Source organism: Apis florea, unplaced genomic scaffold (assembly GCF_048593485.1).
Source record: "Apis florea isolate Af1SG1 unplaced genomic scaffold, ASM4859348v1 contig_3696_pilon, whole genome shotgun sequence".
Lineage (NCBI taxonomy): Eukaryota > Metazoa > Arthropoda > Insecta > Hymenoptera > Apidae > Apis > Apis florea.
The window spans coordinates 1,104,197-1,119,904 of NW_028256809.1; the positions used below are offsets into that span (position 1 = coordinate 1,104,197).

Genomic DNA, 15,708 nt, shown 5'->3' on the forward strand with positions numbered 1-15,708 from the left:
TAATTCTATAAAATTTTCAATCTGTTTATTTTACATGTTTATTGAATAAGAGTAATTGAACATGAATATAGATAAAAAAAGATTTATAATTTGCATAAAAAAAATTACGGTTCAAAAATTAAATAATTAAGATTGAGCACTGAATTTCAAAAATAGCACTTTTCGAATTTGAATAATTTGATCACGCTGCTTGGCACTCAAACGATTACTATTAATGAATAAATTAAGTTATGTTAATATATTTATTAATATTAGTATTTTTATTATTAATTAACATTAATAATAATATATAAATAAAATATTACTGAAACTAAGTCCATGCAAAAACAATGTTCTATCAGATCAATGTATGAACACCAATACTGATTAATAACTCATCATTTAAAAAAATCAAGAATTTTCAATCAACAATAATTTGAATCGGCTTTTCCATTGTGTTTTTAATATATTATTTTTTAGATCAATACTAGGAATAGGTAAAATCCCAAAATAACATATTTTATGAAAAAATCTATTGAATAGATGTACTGAAAAGTCTTTGGGCATTTGAAACGAATTTATAATTTCTAAATTAATCCATTTCTATTAATCTATTTAATTGATTCTTGAATTTAATTTTTTTTCTATTAAATAAAAATTTCTAATTCGACATATAGATCATGAGTAATTATGATATTTTTGATATGATTTACATGGTTTTAAAATTCAAGCATTTTCACTGTTGCTGCGATATTTTGTTGTGGCAGTTATCCTTTCGTATTTCTTTTTTTGAAAGATGAAAATTTTTTATTTTTCTAATTTCGTTTTTCTTAATTTTTGCTTCTCCCACTATCTGATTCATATTCTGTAAAATCAATTTCGCTAAAATCTTAATAATTAGGTTAAATAACCATAGAGAGATTACATCATAATAAATATATTCTTTCGTTTAATGATTATGAAATGTTGATTATAAAATAATTGACTTTTGATACCTTCTTCTTTTACGTAATCTCTCCAATAATTAGTATTCGTGATCATTTGTCTAATCATGGAAAAAATTTTTCAATATATCCCAAAATTTTGCAATGATACATCAACATTTTTATACTTTTTTAGTTTCTACATTTTTCTAGTTTTTTTTTTCAATGCCACTATAATTCTATTATGTCAAAATCTATCGTCATTGATTCTTCCGATTCAATTAAAGAAAATATGGATAAGATCTATATCATCGAATGGATTTTCAAGATTTCAAGTTCCAGATTTGCTTTCTTTTTGAAATTAAATAAGTGACAGAATTGAATCTCAAAATATATATATTTCAACGTGAAAACAATAATAATTAAAAGATAAAAAAAAATCTTTATTTTTTAATTTGTTTTCCTTGATTATTGTTTCTCCCAATATTTGATTCACATCCTCTCTAAAGCCTCGATTAAGTTAAATAACCATGATGGTTATTGTGCCATAATTTGATAAAATCATTCTTCATTTCAATAATTATCAAATCTTACCTCGATTTCATAAACAACTGATTTTTGACTATTTGATTTATTACTTTCCCTTTTCATACAATCTTTGTAAGTAATTAATATTCTCCATATTCAATAACTGAATTGATCGTTTGTCTGGATCACGGGAAAAATGATATCTCTCAATGTTTTGCAACGATACAACTTATTTCCACGTTCGCTTTTTTTGGACACATTGTGTCAAGCTCGATCGTCAACGACACTATGATTCAATTAACACGATCTGTGTCGCGTCTTTCGGTTTCAAGGCGTTTTCAAAGTATATTCTTCCAGTCGTTTCCTCTTTTCTATATCCAAAACTAATTTGATTCAATATCAATAGATTATACACGAAACAGATCGCTATTATGTTTGAAATTTGAAAATTGCTATCGAAAAATGTTATATATTTCAATAGAATATTTCATCAGTAGTTTATGTACGAATTCTTCATTCGTACTAAACTTGACCTGCAACCATTCTGCCATTAATATTAATATTGTCAGCTGAGATTTTTTCGTGATAAATATAATGTTCCTTTCAAACTATTTTGTCCAGTCTCAAAAGGTTTCCTGAATCATGAAGCTAAACTGAAACTTAGCTCTTCATTCTCTTTCGTCAGTATTCGATGGCAGTGTTGGCTGATCTCTATATGCTAGTCGTATCCAATTGTTCATGGCAGCCGATTACTGATTGATTGTCATTAATTTTGATGCTTCATTTTCTTTTTAATAAGATTGAATTACTTCTAATGAAGCCTTCTAAAAATAATAAATTGATGACATGATAGTATAACTCATAATCACAATGATTGAGTTAGTGATAGGTAAAAAATGATTCGTTAATTTGCTGACTCGATCGTTCGATTTTATTCATGAAATTGCATTCTTTCAAATTTAGCAATTTTTTCGATTATAATTCCATTCTTTTTTGATAATACTGAATGTCCTCCTATTTCTTTCGTATTTTTGTCATCGTTTCAAAATAATCACTTTTATTATTATCTATTACTATAATTATATGGTGACGACAATTATGCTTCCATTTTTTGATTTTTAATTTTCTCTCTTCCAAAATTGAAATTCCTTGAAATTCTTTCGAATCAAATTTTTTTTAAAATTTTGATAAGTAAGCAAAATTACTAGAGACGGTAGTTGCGTGATTTTACTATTTATGAAAACGTTTCTTCTTTTATATGTCTTCCAAGTAATTTGCAACCGAAATTCATCTAAATCTAATAGAAAATATTTTGAGATATCTTTTAAAAGTTTTGCAACGATACAGCTTTTTCCACGCTCACTCTTTGTGATGTCGTTATTCGCGTAAAATATCCAAGTCAATTGTGCCAAGTTCGACCGCCGACGACATGATTTGTTGCAGATTTTTGCTTTAGAGATAGTAGAGAATTGTATTGTTGAGTCACATTTTTCGGTTTCAAATTGTTTCAAAGTTTAATTCCTCAATTTGTTCCCGCATTAGATCGTCTTATCCATTTAACATCAATTTTAGATTATACACAAAGATACCTCAATTTGCTATCGAAGTATTCCATATTTCAATAGATAATTTTACTAATTCCATCAGTGATCTGTATAGATTCTTTCTCCTTGAATCAATTTTCTATTTTGAGAATTCTGTTTTCGAAAGTTTTCTCACGTTATTTCTATCGTAAAGTCATGAGCAATATATAAGCAAAATATTTCCATTGATATCAAACTATTGATATCTGTTTTCTTTCCATAAGAATATGATGCACATGGATTTGAATGCCTTGACGAACAAGAAAAGCTATCTGTTACCTTCAACAATGACTACCGTGTCAACTGAAACTTCTCCATGATAGAATTGATGTCTTTTTTTAGACTGCTCTATCTAGTCTCAGTTGACTCGAGTCAGATCGCAGAATCGAAAATCGAATCTTTCTACGTTTTACATTTATCTTCATCAGTACCGATTGATCTCCATCGTGTATTGATTCTATAATAATCGATTGTTTAATCTTAATAATTTGTTTGATGATTTCTTTTCTGATAACACTGAATAATCGACTATTTTCTATTGTTACTAAAGAATAAATCAGTTTATTGATATACGCGATTACCGGAAACGAATTTTTCTATGCTCTACATTTTTTTTCATCAGTATTGGTTGATCTCCATCATTAATTCTACGTAATGTTGACAATCTGTTTCATACTGTCTAAGTTGAATTTTTTCTATTATTATTAAAAGATCATTAATATTATCGAGATTATCGAAAACTAATCTTTTTATATTTTACATTGATCTTCATCAGTATCGATTGATCTCCATTATTAATTCTATGATTGCCATAGTCTTCACAATCTATTCGATCATACTTTTCGTTCTGATAACACTGAATAATCGACTAAAGAGTAAATCGGTTTTGACATCTATGAGGTTACCGGAAACGAAACTTTTATGCTTTATATTATTATTCTTCAGTATCGACTGATCTCATTGCCATGTTAATGTTAACAATTTGTTCGATCATATTTTTCGTTTTAATGCCAATATTTTAATGTTTTACTGTGTGGATTTATTTCTATTACTTAAAAGATGAATCGATTTATTGATATTCGATGTATGGGGCTATCGAAAAAATGAATCTTTATTTCTATCGATTTCCATATTAATTTATTCAATAATATTTTCCTTTCTCATAACACTGAATCGAGTGTTTTCTTAATAAATGATGAATCGATTTTTTTAATATTCGAAGTCAAAGATTCAAAAAATGGAGAGCTACAAATTTATATGCCATATAATATTGCAACATTATATGCAATATTATATTGCATATATTGCAGATAATTTAAAAGTTAGATTCTTGATATTTTGTCCTTGATGTTACTCGATCGCTTATCCATGAAATCTCGCCAAACTTCCAAATTTTCTCTGAGAGCTGATCGTTGTTGTGCCCGATGCTTGAAACACTTGGTCTTTGATCGTTTCTGTAATATTTCAAAAAAATTACATGGTTTTAAAGTAATCAATTTCATAATAAATCGAATAAAAATATATAGAATTGTGCTTTTAAATATTCTCTGACAGCATTGCTGGCCACGCTATCTATCTCTATTATTTTATCATTCGCATTTGCTTTTCCGCATAATTCGCAAAATGGCCGAACGAGAATATGTTTCTATTTCAGAAATAAATATTTTTCAGAAGTTTTACCCAACTTCTTGGTATCAAAATTTTATAAAATTGTATTTATAATATATCGCAGAAAATATAAAACAGAAATAGACTTTATATTTCTGTTTTCTGATAAGGCATATCTTGTAAACTACTGAATGACAATCACATCGATTTGAAACAATGTATGATAATATTATTTTTCTATTTTTTGATTCATATATATTTATTTTATTAATTTTTTATTCCCAATTTATTCGTGGAAAAATATTACTACAATTTGATATCATTTTTAATTTAACGAATTTATCAAAGAAAAAATAATATTAATGAACATCTTCATTTTTCAATAGGCAATTACCAAAAAATATCTAAATCATATCAATCATTTCAAATAGTTTGAAAAAATTGCAACGTGAAATAGAAATTTATGCATGAAATGGATGCAATTATATTATAGCCATGAATAATATATTATAGCCATGAAATTTATCAACAATGTTTTGCCATCAGTCACGAAAACGCATAAAGCGGTAAAAAATTATACAATGCTTTTGTTTTCTAAGAATAAATATTTCCGTTTACTTGCTTCAAAAGCAATTTAAATTCAGAATTAGACGGATGTGATCAATTTCACGTTAAAATTTAATCAAAAATTGAATTATTTTAATATATCCATAACTGTGAAACGATTAGTTTTGAGCAGAATGAAGATTTAATTAAATCGCGAATATATGATTTTGTTATAAGAATTACTATAAAATATATTAAAATTGTATATTAAAAGAAAATACATAAATGAAAATATTAAATGTATCGAATCATGTAAAGCATTATTGATTTATATTTATATTCGTACATAAAATAATTTTAAATAATAAAAAAAGACAAGTATTTTTTTCTTCTAATTATATTGTTATTTTTTTTATAATTTTCTTATTATTTTATTGATCCTGTGTTAAAATACATAGTATTTTATATATAGTATAAATAGTATCACGTGTTTCGAAATTTCTTCAATATTTATGTAATTTCCAGTTCTAACCAAAATAATATATTTCCAAGAATAGCCATTTCTTGATTTTCCTGTTAAAAGATATTTATTATTAAGATAAATTAAATCTTTCGTTTAAAAATATTTTAAATTTCTGGCATAAAATATTTTCTGATATTTTTCTTGCTATTATAATCTTATAATATTCAATTATACGTTGCTTTTGTGAATTTTTTTTTTTATGTCATCTCATCTGATTAAATGATTATCAAACCTAAAAGCTTCATCATCTGTAAACTCTATCCGACCCAGGAAATTATTTTTCAAACAAATTATTTTCTCCTTTGCCATACGATTCATAAACATCGATATATATAATAATAAATTTATTTGTAGTTAGCATCAACTAGTTAATAATATTATAAAAAAATTTTTATAATTAAAATATAATGAGCTATATTATATAATATTCTTTTTATTGCTCCAATATAATTTAAAAAACTCCATTTTATCATTAAGTCATTTTTAAAATCTATGTCAAAATAAAAATATCGAAACTTATTTATCGCATAATTGTTCAAGTATGTTTTTTACAATAACATTTAACATACGAATATAGTATAATTTATTTACTTGTTGATTATAAAGAAATGAAGATACATTTATGGAAATAAAAAAAAGTTACAAATATATAGGGACAAATTATAATTAAATTAAAATTAAAATTAAAACTGTCGCTATTCATACAATTTTTATTATTAAATTTTTTAAGTAATGTACCAAAAAAAAATTATTTTTTACAAGCAATATTTTCATAAAATACAACAAATTAGAAAAATTTATTTTATGGTATCTATAATATAAAAAGAAATAATATCGATAAGCAAAACGTATCAACAGATATGCTTAATTGATCAATAAACAAATCATTATATATATTAATAGATAAATTATCATCTAAAATCATCATCAAAAAATATCAAAATTTGTAAAAATTAATATTGCTATCAAATAAAAGAAAATTAAATTCATCAAGTAGAAAAAACACAAAAAATACAAATAAAGTGGAAATATTGGAATTAGAAATAAAAAGAATTATTAAAAGAGGAAACAATTAGTAAAACAATGATAAAAAGGTAATAATCCTATATAATAATATTTTCTGAGAAACATAGTCATAACAATGAAAACATTTCCATTAAATTTAATTCTAAAAGTAGAATATAAAATATTAATGATAATAAATCATAATCCATAGAAATCTCTGATCATTAATCAAGTGTTAGATTGATGAATCGATTATACATAGTCATATTTTATACAATTTGTTTGTATAGAATCGGTGATCTTCCAGTTCCTTAAATTTATAGCCAAATGTGACTATTCGTGCATTATTGGAGGAAAAGGACAATCCAAAAATGTAAATCTTTTTTATATTTCTTTTAATCTAATTAGAGAAATTATATTCATATCATTTTTTATTATTTCTTTTTTAACTTTTCATTTTTACTTTAATTTATTTTATAGTTCTTCATAATTAGTAATTCACAGTTTACAGATTCTTCCATCATTCTCTATTGTTTGGATGGATACCTCTGGATTTTTCTTGGAGATGCAATAAGTTTTTCCGTTAAGAATTTAATCATACCAGATATATGTCTATCTGTAATAACATATGAGATAGTGTTCATAAGCTATCACTATCACGGTAAGCTATTATCATTTTGATTAATACATTCTTTGTATCAAATCAATTTAATCTTATTATTATCTTTTTTAACAACAGTGATCCATATTACTGCATACTAATGGACCTCTTCTATTTGGACCTTTCATGGTAATACAAATTTCTGATTTCTGGCCTTTTTTTATTGGGAAATAGGCAGATATATATCCATTATCTTGCCCATTTGGATCTGATAGTTTTTAAATGTCTTCTAAGACCTTTTTGAAAGATAGATAAATTTATTTTATTATCATTCATTTTTTTTGATCATTCTTTTACTTTAAGGACGGCTTTTGTTACATCGGTAACTATTTTAAGATTGTTATTTCTCCAGTGATACACACAGTACAATTGATATTAATTAAGTCATTTATTTATTCTATGTTCTTTGCTTCTATTTATCAGAAAGTCAAATCATTGTTTAATTGCTCGTTCATATGTCATCCACAAACTATCGTTTGTAACATTTCACAGGAATAACATCTAATACACAATCCTTTAAAATCTCTACGTATATTCATTAATGATACTACGTCATTTCTACATTGAATAGTATCTGGATTTTTATTCATCTTTAATTTCATCAACATAAAAATAGGGCTCTTAATTCTTTCAAAATGTGCCTGCAAAATTGCAGGATTTTTAATACATAGTGCAATTGGTATATATACCAGGTTCTTCGTTCTAGATTTATCCATAACAATTCCATAATTGTTCTTATGTACTTTACACATATGCACAATTAATATAAATAAAACGCTAATGGAAAGAAACGTCTTTATATTCCAAAGAGAAATCCTTTTGGATTCCATAATATTTTTAAAAAACTCTTCGTAGGTTCTCTTTTTAATACTACATTTATATTAAGTTTACATTTTCTTATTTTTAATCTAATTATTCTTGACAAAAGTCTTTTCAATCTATCCATAACAATTTGATATATTTATTTCAAGAATCTATATTTTTACTGTTGGATGCAAGAAAAGTCTCAGATTTTTTTTAAATAAAATTAGATTTAGACTCAATTAGATTTTATTTTTATTTTATAGATGATATGTAAATTTCATTGTTGTATCTTTAAAACCAAAATTATAACATATTTTCTAAATCAATATTGGTGAACAAACTTTTCTAAAGATAATAAAAACTAATTATCATTAAAACCTTTCTTGCATTCAACAGTACAAATATGAATCATAAAATAATCTCCCTGAAAGTTATTTTAAAATTCTCTCTAAAATTGCTCAAGTTTTTGGCTATCTCGATTTTAATCAAGTCTATTAAGAATATACATGTTAGATAAGAATATATATTATAGAATATATCTTGTAAAAAAAAAATCTTCTTCAATAATTCAATAATTCAATTATTAAGAATTTTTTACTCAATAATATGCGTTCTAAAATGATTTTCTTATTAAAGAGAGAAGTTTTCCTTTTCATTGGAGATAAGAGAAATTCATATTCTCTCGATTCGTCTATAAGTCTTCTCAGCTGAATCCCTAACTCTAGGCAAATTCTGTACTTTTTCTTTTACTTTAGATTTCCTTATCAAAATGCTTTCATTTATTTATTTTCTTTTCTGAAATAACACAAGATAATTCATCATTTTTTCAAGTATAGTTCTCGTCTTCTTCATTTCTGTAGTAATTTTGAAATTTTTTCTTTTCATTTTAATACCATACAATAATTTTTTATTATTAGTAGCATGATCAATTCGCTATAGTTAATATTAAATTTTGTTATAAACTTCAGCATCATAAGAAGATGGATTATTGAATTGGAGATCAAATATCTTCTTGATGGCAATCTCTATCAATAGAGATATTGATTCATCATTGATTTCCTTTATAGATATTGTATTTTATACAGAAAATAAATAAATCTTCTTATGTAAAAAGATTGCATCTATATGTTTAATTACCTTCTTTCGTCATTTTAGAAATAATTTTGTAAAATTCCCTATTTCTTTCCGTTTAAATTTTCACTTTCATTACAATTCTGATGTGACTTTTCCTGAGATTTATATCTCCTCTTCTTATTTATCTTAAGTTTTTTGTCATATCATGATATCTTATTTTTTGTCTTGTATATTTTCGCTCTTTTGCAACTCTTTGGTCCATCATAGAATCAGAAGATATTATGATACTATTTTTTGATATAAGACATGAGATTGTAATATGTTATGATAAAGTTTCTCCTTAAATTTTTTTCAATTGCCAAGCCAATCATTTGCAATAAAACTTTTTCTTGGACAATTCTTCGTTGGAATTTATTCTAATTGGCTCACGAAAAATTAAAATGTGATACCAATGTTAACAATTACATTTTCTCTTTGTTTGAATAGTAGAGATTTCAAATTTATCAAAATTCGAAGAAACACATGTGTCTTTGGTTAATTGAGTAACTATACTGCGCGATCATAATCTTGAAAAAATTTTATCCTCAGTATATTTGCTGTGTTGCAGGAATGATTTTGCATTTGCATCGATATTCACAATAACCTTATATCGGAGACACATCAGTACCTTGTCATTTATTCAGTTGGAATTCAATAATTTTTTAAGCTGAGAAAATATACGCTTTTAGATATTTGTCGTCATCGATTTGGATATATATACAGTATAAGATATATCCACAAAGATTAACAGATAATTGTTTTTCATATCGATTGAAGTACACGATATTTCATCCAAAAAATGACATTATTTATGATTCTTACATTAATATAATATCGCTGACAAATCCATTTGCAACTTGATCCTATTTGCGTGTTTCATAAATTTTTAGTGTTGAAAAAAGTTTGCGAAAAAATTTTTTGAAAATTTTTAAATGAATCTAAAGATATACATGACATTTCGCATTTATTGTATAATAAAATATATCTTCGGTTTTCATTTTTCAAATTCAGTTACAATTATTCGATGATTCAATATGATTGATATTTGATCAAAAATTTAGCAAAAATTATTTATATAAGATTTGATTAATTCACGATATATATTTAATTTTGTTATTTTATTATTTTAAATTGTATTCTGTTATGTGTTCTCTGATTTATTGCATAAATCTATAAAAAAATTTTAATAAATATTCTATTAAAACGAAGAACTGTATTTAATACAAACTCCTAACAATTTAAAATATTAAGAATATTGACATAAAAACAATAGATAATTTTAATTTGTTATTTAATTCAATAGCTATTAAAATGTTTTAATTTCCATTTAATAAAATAGATTATTAAAAATTTTGAATATTTGAAATTTTTAGAAAGGAATTTTTAGAAAGAACTATAAGTTTTGTTTTTATGTATCGTTTATTGTTGTGTAAGCTATAAATTTGATTTTTTTATAATGCATTTATGTGTTAAAAATAATAATTTATCCAAAATTTTGAATAAAGTTTTAAATGCTCTAAATGAAATGAAAAGTTAAGAATTTGAAAATTAAGATGATTATTTCTAAAGCATTGTAAACGATAGAACAATAATAGTTTAATTTATATTAAAAAATTCTTTTTTATTTTTACTTTTTAATTTTTTAATTTATTAAAATATGAATTCTTAATTTCCAGTGAGCGAATTTTATAATACAATATACTTACAATTATAAAACTTGAAGAAGATAACAGCACAAAATTATATAAAAAAGATAAATATGATTCTAATTCTAATAATGTATACTTTCATAATTTTATTGAAAATGTTTGAATTTTAAATTAGATGAAATACAAAATTAGTTTATTGTTGTTTACAAAAAAAAAATATATTAAAAATTTCTTGTTCTTTGAAGTCACAGCAATTTGTATGTACTATTATTAAAATTTAGAATAAACCAAGAAAACTAATTCAAGAACTAACTTCTGCTCAAGATGCTGCATATAATGCTCTAAAAATGACTCAATTCTCCTTCAACGAATTTCTACTTAAGAATAATATCTGATATCACATTATCTCCACTATTATTGAATTTTATGAAAAAAAATACATCTGATTCATAGAATTAAAAGGAAATATATATCATAAAAATACTTTCACGAATATATTTATTTCTAGTATACTATTGATCAATATAGAGACACATCTAATTGTGTGATAAGGAAAATCAATATTAAAACAATGAAATATAATTTCTCATAATTTCTGATTTCATAATTAAAAATACTTATGTTTTATAGAATTTTTTTATTTATAATTTTGAATATTCAAGGGAAATCTCCTTTATATCAAAACGCTAAATATTTCCAAAAATGACAAGATTAGACAGCTTTAAAGAATATTTTTTGCTTTTATATTATTCAATTTTAGAGATTTTTTTCAACAGTGAATAGTACATTAGACAAAGATATTACATGATCCAAAAATAATTTATCCAATAATACATAACATCCTTCTGCCTAATATAATAGTGACAATGAAAATAATGTAACATCACATATTCTTCTCTATTTAAAATTCGCTGAAGGAGAATTGGCTATTTATCCAGCGATGTTTCTGGTCGTCTTTACCTTTTCAGAATTGATAATAGAACGGCCTCTATCATTCTACTTCTAAGGAACTTCTTTGGATATCGAGTATCATCAGCAAAGTAACATGTATATTAGCTTTTGTTTGTAGCTGCTCATCATGGATCATATGTCCCTATGCCTCTGGCTGTATTATTCTACGATTATGCGGCTTAATCTACACATAAAAAAAAAAATATTATATATTTATTAAAAAAACGATTTGTTACAGAATTACAGTTAGTTAATATTGTATATAAGGTATAGATAATTATGCATTTTTCATCAAAGCACACAGAAAACCATCTATGTTTACTTAATTTGCAAAAATTATTTTATATACATTTACTAATATTCTTATAGTTATATTCTTATTATATTAATTCAAAAAATAATATATTAATTATTAATTATTATACTAATTCTTATTAATTCTGAATTATGTGATTTCCAATATTTTCATATATTGGATATTTTATATTAAAATATAAAAAATATTTGCTAATGAATTATAATACGTTGATATTCATTTTATGAAATGAAAATGCTCGAGTTTTTATGGAAGAATCGTTACTCATATTTTTAAAAAAGAATACTTCTGTTTTTACTAACATTCATTTATAATTGTTCAGACAAATGAACATATATCCAGATATGAACAAATGCTTAGAATGATGCTGCAGGGACAATATAACTTGTGAGTGAAGATCTGTAAATTATTTTGCACATTTAAAAGCTTTCACTTATACCTGGATTGTCAATATGGTCTTAGTACCTGAGACGACCTTTATAACCAGTCCCATCAGCAATTAACATCAACCTACAAAAGGAAAAACATTGTAAACATATACAGAACAATTTCTTGGGTAAAGGGATTTATGAGTGGCCTAACCCCTCGGATTATAGAAAGTTTTCCTTGGACCGGATTACTGCTCAACCAGATAATTTGTCCATACCATTGTTGGATATCTGTGTTTCTCATTAGAGAGACTCATAGATTAATAACCAGAACATGGTGGGGACCTCAAGGCGTACCAAGCTTGGGGGAAAACCCTTATAAACGGGACGAGAACCTCAAGGAGAGCAGTAACACAGATTCGAGAACTATCACAACTTTGGGAGTTACTAAGGACTCAAGAACTCTCAAAACCTGAGGGCTCAAAAATTCTCAGAACCTTGGGATTCAAAAATTCTCAGAACCTTGGGATTCAAAAATTCTCAGAACCTTGGGATTCAAAAATTCTCAGAACCTTGGGATTCAAAAATTCTCAGAACCTTGGGATTCAAAAATTCTCAGAACCTTGGGATTCAAAAATTCTCAGAACCTTGGGATTCAAAAATTCTCAGAACCTTGGGACTCAAGAATTATTCGCACAACCTTCTGAAAGTTACACGGATTCAAGAACTCTCAGAACCTTAGGACTCAAGAGTTATTCCCACATCCTTTTCACCATGGAGAAGGAACTCAAGAACAATTTCAACGCAAGAACTACCAAGAACTCACGAACTCGAACTTGTATCTTCGTAGTCTGTGATACTGTGAATCATAACGTACAAGAGATTTTACCACATTTAAAGTGAATCGAACATACTTAATAACGAACGAATAATTATTTATTACTAAATTCCGTAGCTCCATGAACGTTAGTTCGGAGCTAACAACAATAATACAGAATAAGTTCGTTTCATATTTGTAATCCAACAACATGATTCTGATGACTTTCAAATCGAATAAAATTTCAAATCTCTTTGAAAATCAACTTATATTAAATATTCAACAAATTTCAATTACAATTATCACGAAATATTATTTGAAGAACAGAGCAATAATAAATTGCTGAATCATTACACACTTGTGCAAGAATTATTTCGAATTGAGAAACGAGTTCAATTTTGTGAATGGTAAATGTAGTAACAAAAAATGATGGTTTTTCATCGAGGGTATGAACAAACAAGACAATTTATATAAGAAAAATATACAGTTAATTAATAATCATATATATAAATAATCAATATATAAGCTCATAATAAATACATATGATAACCGATAATATAAATATCGATTTGCAATATTTACTTTTAAACATGATTAATGATCTACTCATTGATTCTTTTTATTAAATTAATTAGATAGAATTTTTTAAATATTTTTATTAAATGAATTTTTCATTTTTGGATTAGTGTTTTATTTGAACAACTGGATATAATTGGACAGTATATTATATCATGTATATTATATTGATACAAATGAAAAACTGGTTAAACGAGAAATATTGATAGATGAATAAGTCACAATGGAAAACATTCTTCGCCTCCAAGATCATCAAATTTTATAGCTCTTGAATATTAATTATGAAGAGTTCTGAAACAAAAAATTGATGTTATAAAAGTAAAGAACCAGTACAAGAAATTAAAAATGCAATTATTGAAATTCAGCAAAATTCTCATAAATATTATTGTTAATATATATTATATGTAATATATTGTGCATAAATATTTTGTATGATATCATATTATTTTATAATTATAAATTATAATTATTTATATTATTGTGCATAAATATTTTGTATGATATCATATTATTTTATAATTATAAATTATAATTATTTATATTATTGTGCAAATATTTTGTATGATATCATATTAATTTATAATTATAAATTATAATTATTTACATTATTGTGCAAATATTTTGTATGATATCATATTAATTTATAATTATAAATTATAATTATTTACATTATTGAGCAAATATTTTGTATGATATCATATTATTTTATAATTATAAATTATAATTATTTATATTATTGTGCAAATATTTTGTATGATATCATATTATTTTATAATTATAAATTATAATTATTTACATTATTGTGCAAATATTTTGTATGATATCATATTAATTTATAATTATAAATTATAATTATTTACATTATTGAGCAAATATTTTGTATGATATCATATTATTTTATAATTATAAATTATATATATTTATATTATTGTGCATAAATATTTTCTATGATATCATATTATTTTATAATTAAATTATTTATAATAACACAAAATTATTATGATAAAAAACAAAAAATGTGTATTTATGCAGAAGAGCATAATCAATGTTTCTGAGTATTATGGTAGAAAATTATTATTTATGTCATGCGTATACGTTTATAACAAACATACGTATATGTATATGTTTATAACACTTGTAACAAAACTAAGGAACTTTATATAACATTTTTTATGTGTTCATTAAATATAAGAACAATTTTGTAGTTTAATAAAAATTATATGATTTAAATTAATTAATTTTATATTTCTTAATACTTTTTTTTAAAAATAATATAATAATATATTATAATAATGTATTGATTAATATAAAAAAAAATATATAATTTTATTTAATAAAAAATATTTTTTTATTTTTGATTGAATAAAAAGTTTTTTGTTAATATTATTTTGTTGTTAATTGATTAATTTCCATTAAAAAATTTTTTTATTATAGCGAGAAAGTCTGAAAAATTGCATTGCATATATAAGCATTGCATATGAAAATAAAATATATAAAATAGTATAATTTTGTTCTATTTAATATATTCTTTTTATTTATTGATCTACTCTATTGTTTTATTCATTTTTTTTAAAATAAAATAAAATTATATATTTTATATATTATGCAATGAAGAATGAAAGGAGCTTAATATTGATTTTAATTAATTATTTATTTTGAGAAAGTTTGAACTAAAATTTATTAATATAAATATTACTAATATAAATTTAAATATTAATGTATAAATAAATATTAAATATATATATATATATATATATA

General features: G+C 23.9%; 2 long non-coding RNA genes across 3 annotated transcripts in view; both read right to left on the reverse strand.

Moving 5' to 3' along the window:
* Positions 1-4,263: 4,263 nt before the first annotated feature.
* On the reverse strand, positions 4,264-12,780 carry LOC147656529 (uncharacterized). 2 transcript variants are annotated; one of them, XR_015294266.1, is made up of 4 exons: positions 12,655-12,779; positions 12,492-12,588; positions 11,883-12,057; positions 4,264-4,467 (listed from the first exon to the last, which is right to left on the reverse strand). It is a non-coding gene; the product is annotated as an uncharacterized LOC147656529 (long non-coding RNA). The 2 variants fall into 2 exon arrangements; XR_015294265.1 differs by having other exon boundaries at positions 12,492-12,780.
* A 1,041-nt stretch (positions 12,781-13,821) lies between these two features.
* LOC116415058 (uncharacterized) overlaps positions 13,822-15,708 on the reverse strand; it is a 92,558-nt gene continuing 90,671 nt past the window's right edge. The window contains exon 6 of the long non-coding RNA XR_015294264.1: positions 13,822-14,241. This is a non-coding gene — a long non-coding RNA (uncharacterized LOC116415058). The remainder of the gene's footprint in view (positions 14,242-15,708) is intronic.